The sequence below is a fragment of the Rhamphochromis sp. 'chilingali' genome (assembly GCF_963969265.1).
Source record: "Rhamphochromis sp. 'chilingali' genome assembly, chromosome: 20".
Lineage (NCBI taxonomy): Eukaryota > Metazoa > Chordata > Actinopteri > Cichliformes > Cichlidae > Rhamphochromis > Rhamphochromis sp. 'chilingali'.
The window spans coordinates 5,002,332-5,023,353 of NC_137947.1; the positions used below are offsets into that span (position 1 = coordinate 5,002,332).

Genomic DNA, 21,022 nt, shown 5'->3' on the forward strand with positions numbered 1-21,022 from the left:
CTGATTTACATTTTATTTTTGCATTTTGATTGCATTTTATTGGTCATTGCATTTAAACGAAACTTCAGTATATTATAAAAAATGATTGCGTTACCTAAATTGTGCTTCTCTGATAAAACTAAGTCACTGTTTCAAAAAACAAAACAAAACAAAAACCAGAGTGAAAAAGTGATCTGCCCTTGTGATTTGGACAAAGTGCAGCACGCATCATTAAATAGGAAGAAGATAAATAAGCATAAGAAAATAAACATGCCTCTGTATATTTGACATGAAAGCCTCCACTGTTCGTGCAGACAGGTTATACAACAAACAAGACCCGGTTCACCTCAAATCTCTGTTTTATAAGGTCAACGACGACTGACTGTTGTTGTTGAGGTTTGATTGATTTAAGCAAATCGCAGCAGAGGGTGTTATTGTGGGTAAGTGAGTCACCCTCATTTGGGCAACCGCAGGCCTGTTCATGTCTCAGAACTTCAGTTGGTAACCAGTAAAGTCAGTTATGAGTTCACATGATGTGACAGTTATGCACATGCTGCATGCTGTTGTATAAAAGAGGTGAGGGTGTGCAGCATTGCTCAAGCTTTGTTGAAATCTGTCTCTTGTGGAAGTGAAGATCTTAAATGTATCAAATTGCACGTTAAAACCCTTCTTGTTTGTGTGTTTGCTTGCTCGGTAGAACAAGGCAGAGCAAGCTGCAAGAGCTATCAAGCTAGCAACTGGGTACGAAATACATGCACACAGAAACAACTTTAGATATGCACGATTAATAGAGCTGCACTGCTAAAGACGATGCATTGCTAAAGGAGAGCTAATATCATTTATTCTCCATGCATCAACCAACAAAGATAAAAAAAAATGCCTTCAAAAGCTTTAGTTGTGAAAAGGCATTGAGAACTGTGGATTTATCTTCCATATGGATGCAGGCTTATATTCCTTTACACATGAATGGAGAAGAATAGCACTAACAGCCACACCTGCACACCTGCAACTAAGGTTACATAATATTTAATACATTATATTACCGCATATTATCTGAACAATAGGACACCTGCTTTTTCCATTTTTAAAAAAAAGATTTACAGTCAAATGAGTGCATCAGCATAGGATCGCACTGTAGAGCAATTGTATTCCTTGAAAATGAAATGAAATTGTATATTTTCACATAAAATCATCTTAAATATTGAGAAGTTTCCCATTTGTTTTCTTCCTCAACCTATTCAGACATGTTTCTGTTTGAAAGGCAGACACCTGTTACTAATGCCTTTGGCATAGTAGAGTTCAGATCTTTAATTTCAGAGTCCACCAATCACTGATGTTTTAAGGTCAAACATGACACACTTGACTCCTCATCTCTCTCTCTTTGCAGCAAGTCTTTGCAGTTATAAAGTGCAAATTGATTGATGGGCAAGCAAGAGCAAGCTCCACATCAGCCTCAAGTGAACCTCGAGGCCAAAAGCTGGTATGCAGACGTACACACATGCAGATTTATAGCCCTGGTCCCAGAGGCATGAGTTACTTTCTGTCTACCCCCTAAGACATGGTCATGCACTCAGTAAAATAATGACTCTCTGAGCAGCAGTCAGTGATTGCTGGCCACAAAAATTTCACTTCAGCTCAGAATTTATGAGAGGAGTCATATTATCTGGCTTTCCCATAGGACACCATCAGGCCCTGTTAATTAATGGTATACAAGCTACCTGGGGTTTAAACAGATAATGGCTGTAATCTAAAAAGATTTGTTGGATGCAAGGTTAAATCCAAAGATTGCAGCTGTTTTTCACTGTTCATGTAGCATAGCAGGAGTGAGCATGTGAACAGCCCCACTCTACAGCTGCCCTCGGGCTACTACTCAAAATAAGAATGAAGTTACTGAACTGCTTTGTCCAGATCTACATCTCTGTAGTCGGTCTGATATAAAATAGACTTAATTGTGTCCTGGCTCGTCTTCGTTATGTGTGTGACGATATTAAAACCGCTTAACAAAACAAAGGAAACTTTAAATCTATACGTATAATTATCGCTTGAGCCCTGCTTACCTCATCTGTCAGGGAATGACTCGAAGCCAGTGGTGTCACATTTAGCCAAAGTAAACCTGCCCTGATTGTTTGTGGATCAACCAGTCTAATTAAACAAGAGCAAATCTAGTCATGTTTGCCAGGAGCAGGCTGAGTCTTGTTTAGCCTCACCTACAGCAGAGTTCAGTAGTTCTGTAATCTGCCTGGTGCTCAGAAGCAGAAGGGATTTCCTTTCTGCTTTATTGGTGTTTTCTAGAAGATGAGCCTGTTGGACACGTTTAATTGCTCGAAAGTAGACATCATATTTATAATCATCATGCTGATAATCATCATACTGATAATCATCATGCTGATAATCATTATGCTGATAATCTTGCATCACATTTTTTATTCTAATAGCTTTTCTACATTTCCTAAGACTGTTTCACTACAGGCTGGCTATTGTCTTGTATGTTGATACAAGACATTTTATATTAAATCATATATAAACCTATATAGTTTTTTGTGTCTATGAAATCCTGCTGCAGTTATCAGCTATGTTACTGCTCTGATGCAAGCTACATTATTATTAGTGGTAAACCACTGGTGGGAACCACACTTGCGTCTCATTTAACAGACAAAACTTAGCAGTAAGGAGGCTAAGCAGGCTGTAGCTCACAGATCAGCTACTCTATCTTTGAAATGTGATGGTCATGGTAGATCACGGTCATTATTTAAGCTTTATTAGTCTGAGCATGTACAAAGCTTGGTACAAATTCAGAAGCATGTTTGACCGACTGATAGCTAAAGGTGTAATATAAAATAGAGAGAAGAATGCATAGATATAAGTAGAAATAGAGCAACTAGAACTAAATAAAAGCAAACCTGTACAGACATATCTTAAAAGATTTATATGTGATATATAAATCTCACAGCAATCATTATAAATGTTTGAATTTTCCAATATTCAATTTTTATATGAATTGGAGTAAGCTGAGCAGAAGGCTTGGTTGATTAGAGACAGAATGACCCAGCTGGGTAGACTCCAGACCTCCATGATCCTGAACTAGATAAGCATGGATGGAGTGAGTGAGTGAGTTTTGGTGACTATTTACTCATGCCTTGATGGCTAAGGTATTGTTATATTGATATGTTTGTATAACACTTGAAAATTATCTGTTGAATTAGCCTGTTCTGTGGATCTGTCCTGATTCCTGTTTGCGTTAGGAGGCAGCAGGGTGGAGACTAGCGAGAAGTACTTTTCCAATGGTGACAGGATCCGTCAGCGCTCGCCAAACCCAGGAGGAGATAGAATCAGTCAGCACGGGCCGAGCCTGGTGTTAGACAGCTAGCTTACTTACCCTCTGCTCAGAGCCTAAAGTCTCTGTTTGGAAGAAGGGGGAAAGTTCTCAGCACTTTTCAGCAGCTTCACTACTTTTCCGTACACTAGGCCTCTTCTTTCACCATCATCATCATCGCTGTGTGGATTCCTGCCGACGGTCCAACTTGTGAGTGACACTGGGGTGTTGTATTCATGAGCTCTTATTGCTTTTTCACACCTTTGCATGTGCGTTAGTTTTATGCATTATGTTAGTGCGTGATCATCTGTGTGTGCCTTTTCTTGTCTAGTGTGTTTTTCTCTTTTAATGTGTCACAGTGTGTTTTTTTACCCAGCAGGCCGGCGGTATGGCTGAAGGCCCGGCCATGAGAAGCAGCAGGATGACATCAGGGGACAAACTGTACTCATAACAATGTTGGTTTCCACGTAAACGGCCAGCCACTTTGGTCCTGTCACCAGTGTCAACCCTTCTCCTCCAGGCAGTTGAATCATCATCGCATTTAGGGGCCTGTCTAATCGCGTTGTCCGGCTAGCCTTGACCTCCACGCTGACGGCAAAATATCTATTTCACACTGACTTCCTTTTGTTTTCCATTTGTCTCTCTTTCTGTGTCCCTCTGCCCTTTTCCTCTCCTCTTTTTCCATCACTCCCTGTCCATTTCTCTTCCTCTTTCTCCTTCAGCAATGCCTGTTTTTCTTGGCAGGTGAAGACTCACGATGGAGGTTTGGTCTCAGTGACACTGCACATTTTCCCCTCTCCCCTCGCTTCCTTGCTTACGGTCTATTCTCGGCCGATGACTCTGCGTCCTCAGCAGTTTAAAGGCGTTGCTCTCCCAAGGCGTTGAGCTAATTGATATTCCATTTCCCCATCTCTACGTCACTGCATCTGAATGTGTGACTGATTAAGTTTATGTGTGCGCATTTTTCTTTTTCTGCTTGATTGTTCAATCACCTTTGTGTATTTGCAAAGGGGCGCCTTTGTACGTGCTCCCTCCTCTGTGAGTGCACACTTGGGTTGTCATTTTGTATATTCATATGTGCGGCGTGTCACTTATCATTGCATGCGTCTCCTGATTTAGGAAAACCTGACATGGCTGCTAGTGTTCCACAGTGACTGGAGCAAGTGTTATGTAATTAGACCTACTTCTATAGATGCTGCAGATGTCTCTCACTCTGTGTTTCAGTTTGCGTACGTGTGTGTGTGTGTGTGTGTGGGCGGGTGTTATGGTTAGCGATCCATCTCCCAGGCATCTGCTCTCTATTATGTTTTAATGGATGTCAGATAAGAACATGACAAACGGATACAAAATGCCTGAGAGACGCCTCAGCTGTCCCACTGGGGGAGCTCGAGTCTCGTTCAGGAGAGGATAACTCTCCCATTTTTCTCTCCTTCCTTCTCTTCCCACCAGGGGCCCAAAAACCAAAGCCAAGCAATTTTTGACGATAGTTTTTATGATTTGTGTTGGCTCTGCTTCTGTGCCAGATGGGTGGGATTTGCCACATAGAACAATAAAATGAGTGCCAGAACTATTAGTCAATCATTTTAAAGTATTTGAATGTCACTTTGTTGAACTTTTCTGTGACTGGGAACTTGACTTAACACTATTTGTGCTGTTTTAATGGTGTGAACCCCTCCTAAACTGCTGGTACTCCAAGCAGGTTAAAGTAAATGCTCAAAAATTATTTGACCACAGCTTTGTTACTCTGCCTGTTCCCATTTATAGGATAATTTTCTTTGGTCGTTTCTCTCTTCCACCATTTACAGCTTCATATTACAATCAGCTAATTACTTATAACAATAGCACTTCAATAGCACTTCAATAGCACCAAGAAGCGACACACTAAAAAACACTTTTGGTCAAATTTCTTGATTAACTTCACTTATGAGGTGTCAAAATTTAATTACTGTAGGGTTCATTAGCTGGTATCTAACTTTTAGTTAGCTTCATCCAACTACAGTGAAGTTTAATGTATGCACGTGATAATGTATCACTGGGGTTTTCTTTATAATAATGGAACAATAAACATGGTATATCCTTGTAGTTTAAGCAAGTAATAGTCTAACTAGACAACACAATGGCTGGGTTGTGGCATTAGTTGTTTTAACAGAAAACACAGTAGTATAACATACTTTTCATAATTGAAAATTGCAAGACTAATTTTAAAAGTTGGTTCAACTGGGGTTCATGTGACACAGAGCTTTCTGGAAACCCAGCTGCTAACATCAGCCTGCACAGTGCTAACCCTAACCAACCACTGGTGGATGTTAAGAGGTTAGCTGAATATAACCAAATAGACAAGGAAAGGGTCATTGTGAGTTGAACGAAGGACAATTTTAGATCCAATTTCAAAATTCTGACTTGTTGAAAAGACAAGAATCTCAGAGTTTTGTTGTGGTTTAAAAACCACAAGCAATGGAAATCTATAGCAGTTACTTATATTATGGAAAATCATAGACAATATGAACATAAATAATAGATGTAACTACATTGGAACTGAAGATTGGTTACCAAACTGCTTTTGTGTAGCCTTAAGATTAACCAACCTATCAGATAATGTGCCTTTAAGTTGTAGGATTTACAGAGAAAGAAAAAGAGACAGGACCCATTATTGAACCTTGAGGAACTCCAAAGGTTAGAGAATCACACATTCTCAACATTAAATACAATAAACATGCATAAAAATAATGCAAGAGTTATAATGGTACCTTAGCTGATATTCTCTGAATGATCTTGCGACAACTTCAAAAGTAAAATTTACTCCTAGAAGAACAAAATTTTGTAACAGAGCTATTTGTGCTGTGCCTTTAATGGTAACCCCACCATTTTCCCTTTTACTTTACATCTCTCCTTTCTGTCCTATTTTTTCCCCTCCTGGATCACCTCTCATTTTTCCAGATGGTCTTTTCACACTCCATTCATTCTGCTTGGACAGCAGGAAGTCAAGCCTGTAAGACTGGAACATGAATGTGTCCCCATTGGATGTTGATCCACCCATCGGAAAAGAACTGGAACTCTGGGTTCTCTGGCATCTTCCAAGTTAGCACTATCAAACTGGCTACCAAGCCAAGAAAATGAGTTAGGGTGTAGTTTACCTTGATTTAATACCCTTTTGGTCTGTTGCACTACTCTGCTTTTTAAAAACTTTTACTGGAACTCGATTTTCAAATGTGCAATTTAAAAAAAAAATCTTCATCTGGCTCTTGGTTTGGTATAAGGATATTATATCACTTGTATGGCGTATTATATGTCACCCAAAAATATATGTTACAAATTAAATTCATTCACACACATTCTCTATTTACTCCCTCATGATCTTTACCTTCACTCCTCCTCCTACCCAGCCACAGTCTGCTTCTCATTGCTGCACTTTGTTGGAGAGCCAGCATTAGAAGCTCCCCGTGGCCTCTTCAAATAAAGACAGTAATGCACATGACTTAACCAAGTGCTGTTCCAGTAACCATCTTCCTGACACAAATCAGTTGCACTGGTTGGGCTCCTGTCCCATGTTAGGACCCCTCTTTGAGCCAGGCTGGTATCCTGGAAACTACGTGGTTTATGACTGCTGAGTGTATGAAACACAGCACTGCTTACGGGGAGTCCACAGCTCTTCAATGAAGACTCCATCCAAACTGTTAGATGTTATAGCTAAATTCATGTTCGGGGTCCTATGATGCTAAAACCATGCTGCAGTTTTTTTTTATTATTAGAAGGGCTATTTTAAAAGTTAAAAACATACTTTTTATATCAGAGATAGGGTTCGGCCCGATTTAGGAAAAATTGACTTAAAGTTGATCTGGATTTTTTTTCAGTGATTACTGAAAGATCATCTTGTTGTTTGTGAGAAAATATCACCAGCTACTAACCAGATTAATTTGATTAATACCAGGGGATTGATTTGTGCAGGATGAGGGGGGAATTTTCAGTTCTGGGAAAGTTATCCAATCCCTGCTGAGTCACATATATATTTGTGAGTGCATTTGTGGAACCTCTGCATGGTCACCGTTTGTACCGATGTAATCTAGTCATGCAAAGATTTTATTCACACATATGCAAATCCGTGTACGTGTGGACACAAGCATACTTGAATTTGAGTGACCCTGTGTTACTGAGTAAGCATGTAAACAGTGATTGCAACAGTTTTAACAAGCCTGGACTTGTGCAATCAGTGCAGATCTTGTGTGTGTGTTTATTAGTCAGAGATTGGAGGTTGGGTAAAGGTGGTGAGAGACACCTAATCCACAGTTACAGAAGACTTAGCTGGAGCATTGCCAAGGACAGAGGTAATACTCTTTGTTTTTCATGTTGCTGCACGAGTGTGCGGCGAGAAGATGGCACTACTGTGATTAAAAAAAGGCACTTCTACATAATTTACTTTGTGCATCCCAGCTGAGTGACAAAGGAATAAAATGAGAATCAAAAACACGACTGTCACTGTTTCACTACATTTTATAGGATATCTATAATAGCTTTTTAAGATTGCCGTTGCACTTTTCTTTTTTATGTTCATGATGATGTTCATTGTGTAAAGTCACAGGATTTCCTAAAACTGCATTTCCTCTAGTGACCACTTGAGGTTGACTCCTAAAACAAAGCAGTTCTCAGACGTTTTCACAGTCTGGTACAAAAGTCATGGAGAGTTTTTACCCTTCATAAGAACTTTGGATGTTGTTAAAGTTTACCTTTGACTGACAGGTGTGGTAACAATGGCAGCTGTAGCTGATCAGTGTGTGTTAGACCTCACCTCCTCTTCTTAATGTAACTAGAACTAGACTTTTTTTTGTGTTGCTGGTTCGTACTGGGGCGTAATCTGACAAATAATAAGCCCTGAGCCCATCAAAGAAGTTTGCGCTCCAGTTTTAGGGAGTGAGATTCGATCATTTTATTAATCTGTTACGTTTCAAAATGCAAAGCTGAGAAACCAATGGTTATAACACATTGAGTACATACACCTTTATATACAGTCTATAGGAAAAGTTTAGAGTACCCCAAGACTGCAGGGTTTGTACCACTGTGAGAACTACCACATGTTACACTGGACAACTTTAAAAAAACAATTATTGATTTTTTAGTTATTCATCTCAAAGACAAAGCCATGCTAACACAAACAGAAAGAAATTTTAACACACTCATGAAACACATTCTTATAACAAACAGCAGTGGCTGTCTTTGGTAACATAGTGACCCAAAGGACAAGCACTGGTTGCCTCAGACTCTGCTCACGATTCAATCTTCCTGTCTCTGATTATTGAGTTGTGGGCGTTCTCCATCTTTTGTCTGTGGTGGTTGGAAATGCAGATGCTTGATGAGGTAAACTTTTTGGAGTGTTTATAAAGAGGCTATAGGGGGCTTGTAGAGGATTATGCAGGATTTCCAAAGGATTGGTTTGGTTAATAAACCCGGGCTTGTTGGGTCCTGCATGTTGACAGAAAAGGGAATGCTGGTTTGCAAGGAGGGCAGCATATCTATGAACGTAGTGCAAACAGGCGCATGCACATACCTTTGGGGTGGCAGTTGTCGTGGTGAGACCAAACCTGCAGCAAGGCCTCTCTCAGTGTGATAGGCCAGCTTCTAAATCTAATAACAGATAAGTGGAAACTGCACAGCCACACTGGCACACATGTGCAAAGAATTATGCCCCCGCCCCCCATTAACCAGCAAACTATCACTGGACTCTGACAGCAATCATCATCAGAGAATGAAAAGCAGCAGAGCATAAAAAGAGGACCGCAGCGAAATTCTTTGCATCCTGCTTTCTTAAACGATTGGATGGAACCCAGAATCAGTGAGGGGTTAATTGTTTGTTCCACGTGCAAAAAACCCAACAAAACAAAAAATCAAGATGTTTTAGTTTGTTCATTGTAGGCCACATGTGGACAGGGATGGTTTAAACTATTTACGCTATTCTGGGAAGAAACTTTATTACTTATCCCTCTGCTTCCTTACATATTTCTGGCCGTCCTCATTAAACACAAGCGCGACATGATTGTGGTTGACACTAAATATGATTATATGTAATGTCCAAAATCTAATCACTGTTTTTTTTTTGCTTTCCAGACATTCCAGACAAGTCTTTTTTTCTCTAACCTGCAAACATGTACATTTGGATTAAAATGAAATATGAAACGAGGATAAGGCCTTCCCAGCAGAGCTGCCAAGTGTGAAGAGCCATATTGAATGACTTGCCTTCAATTCATTTATTCCACTGAAAGCGTAAGATGACTGACTGCTGGAACTTTCTGTGCCTTGGAAAGGCTCAAAATACTTCAAGTTTAACTGTAAGATTAAAAATCAAAAGAAAGAAAAAACATTGCATTGTTCTTTATTAATAAAAATGTTAAACTCACAATGCACACGAAAACTTTCAAGCAACAAAACCATTGCATACATTTTATGTAGCACTCAGTCCAATAGAGCCCCTCTGGGATGTGGTAGAGCGGGAGATACACATCATGGATATGCAGCCTACAAATCAGAATCAGAATCTTTATTGTCATTGCAGCAACAACACATTGAACAACGTACAAAAGAAAAACAGTGTCATAGTTAACAACCACCCTGTATGCAGACGCTGTGCTACTGTGCTCAGAAATGCTCACATTATCATAGATAGAAACATTAAAGTAGGAATTTACAGTGGAAACAAATGATTTTTAAAGCAATGTCAGAATCAGTGCATCTACAGGTGCAGGAATTTTGCATTGTGTGCACAATGTGCATATGTGTGTTTAGCTTGGGTAGTATTACTACTACAAACAGACTTAATTGGAACAAAAGACTCCAGGGCACCTGTGGACGCAAGAAGACACAGTGATCAGAGTTAAATCCCTGCAGAGAGACGGAGGGAAAGCAAAACAATGATGCAAAGAGACCAACACAGCAGAAACTTTACTTTTATTCTGTGTGATGCAAGTCGCTCGCCTTTTTAGACAAGTTCCTTTTGTACATTACTTTGTGAATAAACACAGACACACAAACACAGGCTTGTTTCAATTACTTTAAAGTCCCAGGGACGTCTCCTAATCATCCTATCATGACCTAATCCTAACTGTAAACCAGGCTTCATTATAACATTTTAGAATTTACATTATGGAGATTTTCCTCTTTATCCAGCAAACAAGGGCAGGCGTTCACAACTATTACACATAAACACACATGAATACACATACTTCTCCTCCCCGGTCCCTCATTTTGCAGACAACACTCAGCTGGCCTGGACTACAACCAGCAGCTCTGATTCCTAAAGTAAACACTGCTGAGATATTTCAATCTTATCACCAGCCACTCTCTTCCCTTTAAAACTCTCCCCCTTAACAATCCCAGACACACACACACACACACACACACACACACACACACACACACACACACACACACACACACACACACACACACACACACACACACACATGCCATTCAAAGACTGTTGATAACTCTCTTTACAGTGCGCCTTGAAGTGTTTTACAGTAAGGGGTTGACCCTCGTGTCATTGATGAGGCCCTGGGTTGTGGCATTGTATTACCAATAACAACACTCGTTTTTTCTTTCCAGATTGAAGTCTTAGATGTTAGGACACAGTAGATAAGCACAGCTGATAATGGTAAGCGTCGAGCTGATCCATTGATTTGAACAACATTCACCCTTACTTAAAGGTCACCTGGGGGGTAAAATGGCATATGTAAGCTATAATGTATCTCCATTAAAATGCCCTTGTCTGCTGTCTGTACTCAGCTCAGTGCAGTTAAAATCGCTTGCAGCCCTTTACATAAGTATACCACCCATTTTATGTTGCTATGTGAAGTACTTGATGAGCTCTCTTAGGGAACTTTTCTTTACGTGTATTCTTAAAGAAATAAAGAAATAGGACAAATAGGACATTCAGAGCTCTTCCTTGGATGTTGGCTGCCTTTAGTTCTGTTCTCTGATCCCACACTGATTCAATAATGTTGAGGTCTGGGGAAGCCAATCCATGACTGCTGGAGCTCCACTGTGTAATTTTGTATCCAGGTATGCTTTTGCTGAATTGGCAGTGTGATGGGATCACTGTTATTCTGAAAAATAAAGCCATCACCAATCAGATGCTTTCCAATGGATCAAAATCTGACATTTTTGACCAGATCCCCATCACTGTTGGCTGAAATGCAAGGACATGACGTCCACTGACTGTTGTTCTGCTCCAATTACTTTTTTGAGCGTGCAACTTTTTCTTTTGTCCTTCACTTGTGCAGTTTACTCAAATTTTGTAAGAACATTTTGCACACCAGGCCAAAAAAAATATGCTTAATTTTTAGCAAAAGTTCTTTGGGAGTCTCCTTGTTAGTACTAAAATGCAGTTTTATGCATGCCATCTTTGTGGATTCAGCTAAAGAAATGGAAACAAATTACATGTTTTTTGTGACAGGCTGCTTAAGTGCTATGTGTGTTATGTGTAGCCACAACACTGGTTCATCCCTTGAATTTTCTGTACTTTTACATGTACTACCCAGATTTTGTTGCAGACTACTATCACCTCCCACGATAAAGGAGTCCAGCTCGAGAAGCACAGCAAAAAGCTCAGAGATTTGACTCGACCTTCAAACTGTCCAGAGTTTAACCCCAAAAGCAAAAAAAGCATGAAACACAAATGGCACATCTCCATAAAGTTATCTCCATCTCCATACTCTTTCAAACGTTTCCAGCTTAACATAGCATCTTGCTTTCTACTTCTATAATGTTCCCTGGATTACGAATTAGTGCCACCATCTGTTAATGTCAATAAGCTAACTCATAATTTTAGTATAATGGTTATGGTAAACTGGAAACCCAACTATAATTTATGTTTTCTTTTGCCGATTTTCTGAAAATGTGGTTAAAGTTTGAGTTGCATTTGAAATACAAACCCTGCTAATGATATTTGAAGACTGTGTCTAAATAATCTAGTGACATTTATAACTCAGGATAAAAACTTTCTGACATTCACAGATAAACAGTCGAATGTTCTAGCTTTCTTCAGCTATTAAATCAGCTGTTTATACAATGTAGTTTGAACTTGCTCTTTCAACACTTTTTGCATCACGCCAAGTTTCCAAGACTGTTGCGTCACCTGCTGACCAGCTGTGTTTTAATGGCATTTTTATTTATTTACTTTTTAAATAAAAACCAATCTAGGAGTTTCTTCACTCTTCCACTCTTTTTGAAAAATAAGTCCATCATATGCTGGCTTAAACTTCAGATTTAGCTAACATCCCAACCCACCTACATATGCCTATACCCTGTAACGCACCGTGCTGTCTATAGAAGCTTTTTTCACACTCTCCCAAAACAAGGCTCCCACTCACCCGCATAATTAGCATAGATCTCACTATCACCTCCCCCATTGGTAACCCACCTTTTTACGTAGACTTATTTTGATTGGGTTGGAAATACAAACTGTTGTATCATCTCCTGTGAGATCTAGAAGACAAATATTTTGGTCCTGAGCACGTGCTAGTGAGAGATATAAGGCGAGACCTTTTATTGCTGCTGTGCGATGCTCTTTTTAACCTGTGTTCTCTGCTGCATAACAACAGGGAAACAGCAAAAAAGCTGTTTTTCATGTCAGGATTTAACTGAGCAGTTTGTGTATGTTTATCTCTGTCACTGTAAAAGCACAGTTGCTGACACCTTGGACCACGAATCACCCACCATATCATGAATGGATGCTTTCTCACAAGTCACAATTTCATCTTTCAACGGTTCAATGTGTAGTTTGGGAGGAATACCACTTTTTTGCACTTTGGATGATCAAATAAAGCTCCATCACGATCGCGTATGTGCTTTGAGCGCCTCCACCCTTTCCTTATAAACGTATGTATGTGATGTGGATATCAGGTATAGGCTCTGTGGCTTCCTCGAGGAGCGGAGTTGGGCTGCATGTTTGGATTGAGGGGGTGCTGATGGAGAAAAGACTGAGGGAGGGAGTGAGTGTGAGGGGGAAAATAAGAAACAGCTGGTTGTGCTGAGTCGCTGTCAAAAGGGGACAGGGGAAAAAAAGGGGTGATGGTGTCACTGATTGAAGAGCTGCACAGCCTGAATGAGTTCTTCTCCCATAGTTTGTCACTATCTGTTCCCTTACGCAACATTTTGCGTGTTGTTTCTAATGGTGATCCTTTGTTCCAAGAAATCAGGCCTCCACTCAGTTATTAAATACCCTTCCTGGGCTGGTCTGCAGAGACTCGTTTTACTGCAACTCTGGATGAAGCTCAAGCTCTGAGGTCACTTAAACTTTTCCCTTCATGTTGAGAAACTCTAAGAATTTTACTACAATTCAAAATGTTAGAATGCACAGATTTAAGGAGTCATTTTCTTTGTTTTATTGTAATTTTGGACTTATGGTGTTTCCACATGAGGTATGAGTACCTCCCTTACTGGCTGGTATTCATTCATTTTGTCTTTATTCATGCTAACTCAACTCATTTTTCAACCTGATCTCATAGCAAAACATTAGTCATGAAAAAGCAATCTGTTTGTTCTAGCAAATCGACACAAATTGACCTGTTCTTTAATGATAGGGTGTTTCCACCAACTAGCCTATTTGATTATTACTTCCAGACCCTAAAGTCAGCCTCTTCCAAGTTTTCCAACAAATACAAATATGTTTGAAGCTGTAACATTATTTATCGAAAGAAAAATCACAAAAAAGGTAGGACAGATGTTAGCAATGTCATCTCACAGAAAGACTAAGAACAAGGTTCATTGGTTTGGTGTCATGGGTCCAGCAGTCCTGGTGGGGGCGTAGGCTGGGATAGCCTCCAGCCCCCTATGATGCTGATAAGCAGATTTTTGTATGGACAGATGGATGGATCCCTCTTTCTCTCTGCTTTCAGGTAGAGTTACAGGCTTCATGCCTCGCCCCACCCTGTCTTGATTGATAGGTTTTCCCCCAACCGGTTGGATCCCTGAACCATAACAGGCCTTAAACCTTCTGTATTTGACAAAGTCTTAAACTGTGTCTACACAGGAGCATAGCAGGAGTGATGTGGTGACCAGAAAGTGAGCTGCAGTGACAACATGAGTGGATAAAGTTAGCAAAAAGGGTAGGTAAATACATTAGAAGCTCATGCATATACAACCGCAGTCTGGACCAACTATCATCAACGATGAAAAAAGGGTGAACAATAAATAAGATGAGATAAAAAAAATGGGAAATTATTGTGTCAAAACAGCCAAAACATGAAAAATAACCAAGAGTCTGAATTCAAACAGCGATAATGGAAGAGGATTCTGTCAGTGAGTGATATGGACACATTCCAAGCTTTTAGTTTAACATTCAGGCCACAAAAACATTCCTTTGCTGTAACATGTTGGGGATTATACCACTTTTCATTCATAACAGTTCACATTTTTTATTAATACTCAGACAAACATCCCTGTCCACCAGAAAAGTCCTGAAACCATGCTTGGTAACACTGTGGTCCGGGAAGTGTAGCCACGTCTCCGTGAAACACATCAAACTACACTCATTGTATTCCCTCTGGGTCTTAATCAGTTCACCAAGCTCGTCCATCTTATTGTCCAAAAACCTCAAAATCAACATGATGATAGCTGGAACAGATGGTTTATCGTTTCTCTTCTTAGCTTTTCACTTAGCTCCAGCTCTGAAAGTCTGTCGTCTCCGTAGCTCTACCAAGACTGTAAGCCTAAATCCGGGCACAAGAAGTTATGGTGGTGAAGACTCTCTGTTGCCAAGAGTATAACACAAAGAAAAACCACTGGAAGACTTGCAAAACACAAAAGCAGCCATTTCACCTCGTGATGAAAACACGAGAAAATGAAAAGCAACTTTATCAGGTGATCTTAAAATAAGAACGAAAATAGATAAACCAGACAAACTACAACAATGGGAGCTGCTCTATCAGACTGCCACTCAGCAAGAGGCCAGGAAAATTTAAAAAATAAAGAAATGAAGACTGATTATTGCCAGTAATTCAAGCATGCTCACTTTCTGTTTGAGGTCCAGAGAAAGAGATTTAGATAATCTGTCTGAACTGGCTTGTTATCAACCTGAACGGCATTTTCCCTCTCCTGTTGTTGCAGCAACATTGCCTTATTTCCAGGCCTCAGCTGTCAGCACAACGGCCAAAACGATTACTGTGAGATCCAAATCAGAGACTGGCTTATTGCCTCTAGGTTTCTAGTAAAGTTCAAATCAAGTCAGTCTATCGGCCCTCTATCAGACCAATGGAAAGGAACGCACACTTCTGAGACTTTGCAACACCAAGTGTAATAGTCCCATTCTGAGCCTTTTTAAAACTTGATTCATTTAAGAAGGCTAAAGGCTGTAAACACCAAATCCATATGGAAAAAGTTATTAATCAAGCAGCTGTGTAGCCGTGAATGTAATATCTGTGTTTTTGCACTCAATGAATCATCCTGTGATCCTGTGGGGATCGTGAAGCAAATATTGAGAACTGTGTTAGCGAACAGAGGAAGCAACTGAAGGACGGGGAAAATATATAGCTGTGTTGCAACGTTCTTGGATTCAGAGCAGGGACAGAGAATTGTGGGGTGACCTTTCACCCCTCACAAATCATAGAGGAGTGTGAGTTTGGTCCATTAGTGGCCTGTTTTTGGCTGTAACTCAGGGTTCAGCCCTCCACCCCTCCTCCTCTCATCTCCCAATTCTTATTTTTACTCCTCATGATCACCCCGTGAAGCCCACCACCCCTCCTGAAACTGCCCCACACTCAACCCTATAATTTGGGTGAAAAATCCAGCGGCTGTTATTTTTATTGAATTCCCAATAATGTTGCTGAGATTACAGTTAAGTGCAGGCGACCGGAGCTCGTGGCTCTGCTGTGGGAGCCGTTCAGGGGCCAGTGGGATGCTGAGAGTGGTGCCAGGGCGGGAGGTGGGAGGGTCATTGGCTGGTTTTTACATGGAGCAAGGGAAAACGCAGCGCAACAATCATCACATTTATAGATGGCTCGCCGCGCTCTCTGGGGCCAAGGCAGACGCTGCCAGGTTTGAAGCCAGCCAGCGGGCTACTGGCCACTAATAAAAGGATTTCATCCACAGGGAGTTGTAAAGGCACTGCATAGTATGCAAAGATGTGTAAAGTGAGTGCATGCAGTGTATATTCTCAGTCTTATTTCAGCACGTTAAGAAAGGTTTTCTTTGATTATTTGGCTCCTTTGTGTTGGTACATTGTATCTCTTCAGCGCAGCGTGACACTGATGACTCACGCGCCTTCCTAATATCCTGTTATATGAATTTTCAATTAATCATGCTGACTAATTTGTAATGCAGCATTTGTGTTTTTGTTGCCGTTGCTAAGTGACACGTCTGCAATTAGCGATCATGAATGGAACTAATATTTGGTTCTTTTCAAGCTCGACTCTGTGATGTCATATACGAGACTTCAGCGAGTAAAGTATTCGTGTGTGACAGATCTGAAGCTCTGTAATGCTGGAGCTGTGTTCAAAGGCGTGATTGTATATCAAATGGCCTAAATACTTTTGTATACTTATACACCTGTGAACTATAACGACTGTGGTGTCGCCACCCCTCGCTTGAAGAGGGCTTGTTCAGAGGCATCCTGTGGATTCTCAGTTGGTTTAGGATTTGGTGGCTTTAACCTGAGGAAAATTCTGTGGATTGAAAAGTTTTTGGATAAATGTTTATGTTTTTTCTTTTCTTTTTTAAATATTACAAATCAGAGACTGGCTTATACAATTAATCCATTTCACACAAGTCTACCATCTGGCACCATTCCCTCAGGGAAAAATGTATATTCCCTCACCAGTTGGCAAGTAGTTTTTGGCGGTTACTGTTGGTCTTGCACAGAAACCACATAAACGTGGTTGCACAGGGGTATATGGTGTATGACACTGAAAACTTCATTGTGATTGTTTTGGTTGACAGTAGCTTGCATAGAAGATCCTCACTGGTCTTTAAACACTTGCAAACTGGTTTGTATCATATTTTGTCAAGTTTCACTACAGCTCAGAGAGGAAATGAGTCTTTGCAGACAAATTGGACCCTTCCAGTGTTGCCAACTCCCAAGTAAGGAAAATCACTATTGGCTGTCCTAAAAGTCGCTAAATGATGTCATTGCCTAATTTGCATAATTGGCCATGCTTGAGTAATTTTAACCTACGTTGTAGGAGAGAGAAATAACATCGTGGAAGAGACATAAAGTGAGTAAAAAACACCCTAAATGCATTTAAAACAGGGGTCTTGAACTCCAGGCCACAAGATCAGGTGTCCTGCAGGTTTTAGACATCACCTGAACCAAATGATTAGTTCATTACCAGGCCTCTGGAGAACTTCAAGACATGTTGAGGAGGTATTTAGCCATTTAAATCACTCTTGGATCAAGGACACATCTAATACCTGCAGGACACCGGCCCTCGAAGCCTGGAGTTAGTGACCCCTGATTTAGAATATATTTAGAACTACAAATTAAACTTCTTTTAGCAGTCATTTCCAACTCTCCTCCTTTATCTGGGCTTGGGACCTGCAAAAGTGACCTGAAATAGTCACTCTATTTAACTCTAGCGGAGTTATTTTTGTGTGTGTGTGTTTTTAAGTAGTTTTAAACCTTGTGATCCACAAAAAGGTAGAATAAAAGAACTGACTGCGTTACAGTCAGGGCGGGAGCAGCGGCTTTGCTAATGTGCGACTCCTTTGCAGTTTTTACGTGTAGAGGTTAACATCTCCTGCTCTGACAGCTGCTGGGGGGACTGCTGCGTGAGGAAATCTGCTGCCTGTGTGTGCCTTGGCACGGGTGAGGAGCCCACGGCAACAACGGCTACTTGTTGTGAATAAGAGGGAGACGTGCTTTCACGTCAAGTCTCCAATAACACCAGCAAAAGTTGCCAGATTTGTAGTTAGTCGCTTTTTAGGAAAAAAAGTTGCTAAGGGGTCTGTTGGAATTGATATTTTTTTATATTGTCATTTGTCATGAGTGCAAATAATCTGCCAGTTGATTTTGTTTCCCTACAGGAAGAATGCCTGAAGTCAGGAGCCTGGGTGCTAATAAAAGTCATAAAGAGGAAAGTGCTGGTCGAAACCACAGTGGGACGGACCATACCAGGCTCTGCTGACAACACCAACAGCTGTAAAAATCGCAGAACCACCCACCTGGATACACCAAAGTCATTGCAAAAAGGTGACACACTTCCAGGCCAGCGTGGAGTAAGTGGCAGGAAGACCGGGAACAAAGGGGAGGGAAAGCCTCCGGGGCCCCTCATCTCAATCTGGCTCGAAGGACCAAAAATATGTTAGGTTTAAGTCAACCCTGCTGGTAAACAGAACCTGTTACTGAAAGCAATCACACAGACACCAGTGTACATTTTACTTGCAAGGGGAGCATTGGAGAGCATTGCTGTCATTTGCCTGTCCAAGCAACTCCACATCATTCCTTCGCTATTGTCAGCAAGCAATCATTCATGAATATGCAACTACAAATACACGTGACATTCTTAAGCAGGCATATCTAAACAACATCAGTGTCTGTATTCTGTGTGTAGGTGCATGTGTGTGTGTGTGTGTGTGTTTCCAGCCATACTTTACATAGACATACAACCTTTCAACAAACTTAAACTGTGTATGAGGTAAGTAGAAAAGCAGAAGTAAGCGTCTTGCTAAACTATAAATACAGGAACTTGCAATGGGTCTTGTCTCAAATGCACATTTAAATGTATGAAGTCTTGCACTTGAACAGTCTGGTTTCTAAATCTATAACGGAAATTACCACTAAATATAGCAACAAAGTCGCTAAGTTGGCAACATTGGACTCTTAATGCAAACTGTGACCGTGGCAACCAGCCAGAGGTTTTTGGTGCAACTCCCAATTTCACCTAGCAGCCTCCAGCAAACACTCACCAACTAATGGTGAATACCCTAGCAGCTGGACATAATTTTTTAGTACAAATGTTAGTCTTTTCATAGGTGGATTACGAAAAAGTTTTGCTGAGATTTTTAACACAGAGCCACATAATTGCACTACTGGAAAAAATTACAGCCAGCCAACCTGACAGCGTGCGATAGTGCCCTGCACGTCTACAACCCAGCTGGTGGTATGGTGAGTGTAGCTTCTCGAACCTCTCGGGTTCAACCGCACTTTCTCACATTTGTCTTTGCAAACACACACATAACACTCAGTGACACACAATGCAGCGGTTGCCCAGAGCTCCTGAGGGAGCAGCTTTGGTTTCAGCTTTGCATGAATCGTAGCGGTGACACTGCAGACACTTGACTCCTCCACTGAGGTTAGTTTGAAGCTCTGCTTGGTAACAGCATGTTTTACTTCCAGACACAACACTGTTTCCGAGCTGGTAGCGGGATTTGACCCTTTTTCTCACACTCAAAATGATGTTATTGTGTGAGTTGTTCAGCGTCTTTGTGAGTCTGACCCTTAGTTCCCAGGCCCACCAGACCACCCTATGCAGCACAGCTGTCTTTAGTGTAACCTCCTGGATGATCCTCCTAGTAATCCATGTGTAATGATACCCTAATCATCAGTGAGGCACCAACCCTGTTATCCCACATACCCCCTCCCCCATCTGCCCCCAGGACTGAACGGCGCTTCTTGAACTTGTTTGATGGCTTACATAATACTATTCACTTTTTTTATGCGAACGAGTTATGGAATGAGTCACCTATGAAAATGCTACATGAACTGACTTTTAGATTGAGTTTTTCCAATCTCTCAAGAGGTCAATTATAAATTGAGAGCAGAAAATCAATAATTACTATACTTGTCCCTATTTTTTCTTGGAACACTGTAGCACAGCAACAGACACTCATGCCCTTTACCAGAGGATACATATTAAACGAACTTTAAAAACGTATTAGCAGAACATCTTATAGGTAAAATATATAATACGTCCACTGTAACTTATTTCTGCAACATCGATACTCGTGTAACAGCATGTATCAGTTTATCTCTTAAATCTCCCTCAACTAAATTCCCATTAAGCTGCCAGTGGTTAAGGTGCAGTTAGATGCTACGATAAAGGCTAAAAGCAGGTGAGACTAGTTAGCCTGGTCTGTAAACAGCACTTAAAGAAGTCACAGCTACTTCTCAGAAACATAGCGTGGCACACAACCCTGCCAGAACCACAATGTTCTTGCTTTTTTATTTTTATAGAGGTTAGACCTCTGTCTTGGATAGAGCCAGGCTAGAGGTTTCTTCCTGGTTTTTGTCTTTGTCCTAAGCTAAGCTAACAGTCTCCTGGCTGTAGCTTCATAGTTACATAACAGGAAAAGGTTTGATATCGATAATGTTCTCTATTCTACTAAAGTGAAATTGTTTGTGAAAGCTTTGAGAAACTTTTCTGTAAATGCCTCTGTCTGTCAGCGTACTCCTTTAATCACAGTCTAGTATTACTGTACATTCTTTTTCACTCTGTCACAGAGAAAAGGGGCAGCTATCTCGCTCTTTTTCTCCAGACATTTGAAAAATAGTTTTCCACTCAGTGACTGATGCAATTTCTGTGCCCCTTCACTGGCCTGGAGCTGTATTCTCTGTGCGACCTGTGACACCCACGCCGCATGGAGCCTTGTTGACGTTGTGAGCGGATAGGAACTGGGCTGCAGTCATATGGCAGCTTGTCAGAGATTGCCAATAAAGCAGTGCTGTGATTTACTCGGGCCACTGCTTCCAAAAATAAGCAGAATGGAGTTAAATTTGTCCTTGGCAAAGAAAGATGTCTGATTCCTGATTGT

At 40.8% G+C, this 21,022-nt stretch overlaps 1 protein-coding gene and 1 long non-coding RNA gene across 2 annotated transcripts in view; one reads left to right on the plus strand and one right to left on the minus strand.

The window, feature by feature from the left end:
* LOC308388872 (uncharacterized protein) overlaps nucleotides 1-21,022 on the minus strand; it is a 109,834-nt gene that overhangs the window by 5,188 nt on the left and 83,624 nt on the right. The gene's annotated exons all lie outside the window — the stretch shown is intronic.
* Nucleotides 1,283-10,733, plus strand: LOC308388873. Its single transcript, XR_013970191.1, has 2 exons — nucleotides 1,283-3,502; nucleotides 3,672-10,733. It is a non-coding gene; the product is annotated as an uncharacterized lncRNA (long non-coding RNA).